Here is a 1,946-nt window from a genome sequence, read left to right on the forward strand (position 1 = left end):
ACCCTGAAGACTAAGGTGCGCCTGACCCAAGCCATGGTATTTTCAATTGCATCGTATGCATGTGAAAGCTGGACAATGAATAAGGAAGACTGAAGAAGAGTTGACACCTTTGAATTGTGGTGTTGGCGAAGAATATTGAATATACCATGGACTGCCAAAAGAATGAACAAATCTGTCTTAGAGGAAGTACAACCAGAATGCTCCTTAGAAGCAAGGATGGCGAGACTGCGTCTTACATACTTTGGACATGTTATCAGGAGGGATCAGTCCCTGGAGAAGGACATCATGCTTGGCAGAGTACAGGGTCAGCGGAAAAGAACACGACCCTCAAGGAGGTGGATCGACACAGTGGCTGCAACGATGAGCTCAAGCATAACATTGTAATGATTGTAAGCATGGCGCAGGACCAGGTAGTGTTTCGTTCTCTTGTGCACAGGGTCACTATGAGTCGGAACCCACTCGATGGTACCTAACAACAACGACATACGTAAGCCCACAAATATGCCTATATATGTGCGCGCGTGTGCTCTCATATGCCTTCCCACATCCATATAGCATATATATCTACCCAGGATATCTACCTATGTAAACCAAAGGGTTGGCCGTTCGAATCCGCCAGGTGCTCCTTGGAAACTCTATGGGGCAGTTCTACTCTGTCCTATAGGGTCGCTACGAGTCAGAATCAACTCAAGGTCACTGGGTAGATGTAAAAAACCAAAACACCAAACCCATTGCTGTCGAGCCAATTCCAGCTCATAGTGACCCTATAGCCATTCACATATTTTTGCTTGTTACTACTGTCATTGCAAAATTGTATATGTTATTGTATTTACCGTAATTGTCCTTTATTCTTGTGTACCTCTCAATGTCTTCATTTATCTTAGTCAAATTGTGCTGACTTCTCCCTTATTGTGCATTGCCTTTCTCATCACCAGAATTAACTCGCGACTACTATCTACTAGGAAAACCTGGTGGCATAGTGGTTAAGTGCTATGGCTGCTACCCAAGAGGTCAGCAGCTCGAATCCACCAGGTGCTCCTTGGAACCTCTATGGGGCAGTTCTACTCTGTCCTGCAGGGTCGCTATGAGTCGGAATCGACTCGACGGCAGTAGGTTTGGTTTTTTTGGTTTGGTACTACCTAGTAAGTGATTCTCCCTCCCTCCCCCTCCATCCCTGGTAACCATCAAAGAACATTCCTTTCTGTGTGTATACCTACTCTTGACTTTTTATAAAAGTGGTAAACCTATTCTTGACTTTTTGTAAAAGTGGCATCATGCCGTATTTGTCCTTTTATGTTTGACTTATTTCACTCAGCATAATGTCTTCCAGATCCATCCATGTCTTAAGATGTTTCACAGACTCATCATTATTCCTTATTGCTGCATAGTATTCAATTTTATGTGTGTACTACAATTTGTTTCTACATTCATCTGTTATGGGCATGTACGTTGTTTCTCTTTTTGCTGTTGTGAATAATGCTGCAATGAACATGGGTGTGCATATGTCTATTCCTGTCACTGCTCTTATATCTCTAATACCTAGGAGTGGGATTGCTGAACAATAAGGCATTTCTATTACTAGCTTTTTTAGGAAGTTCCATACCATTTTCCATAGTGGTTGTACCATTTTTCAATCACACCAGCAGTGTATGAGAGTTCAATCTCCCCACAATATCGCTAGCATTTGTTGTTTTCTGTTATTTTGATCAGTGCCATTTTTGCAGTTGTGAGATGGTATCTCATTGTAATTTTGATTTGCATCTAATTTTTTTTTTTTTAGTGGCACAGTGGTTAAGAGCTCATTTGCTAACCAAAAAGTCAGTGGTTTGAATTCACCAGCTGCTTCTTGGAAACCCAATGAGGCAGTTCTACTCTGTCCTATAGGGTCTCTATGAGTCAGAATCGAGTCAATGACAATGGGTTTGGTTTTTTTCTTTTTCTTTAAT

Source organism: Loxodonta africana, chromosome 4, assembly GCF_030014295.1.
Source record: "Loxodonta africana isolate mLoxAfr1 chromosome 4, mLoxAfr1.hap2, whole genome shotgun sequence".
In the NCBI taxonomy this organism is placed as follows: Eukaryota; Metazoa; Chordata; class Mammalia; order Proboscidea; family Elephantidae; genus Loxodonta; species Loxodonta africana.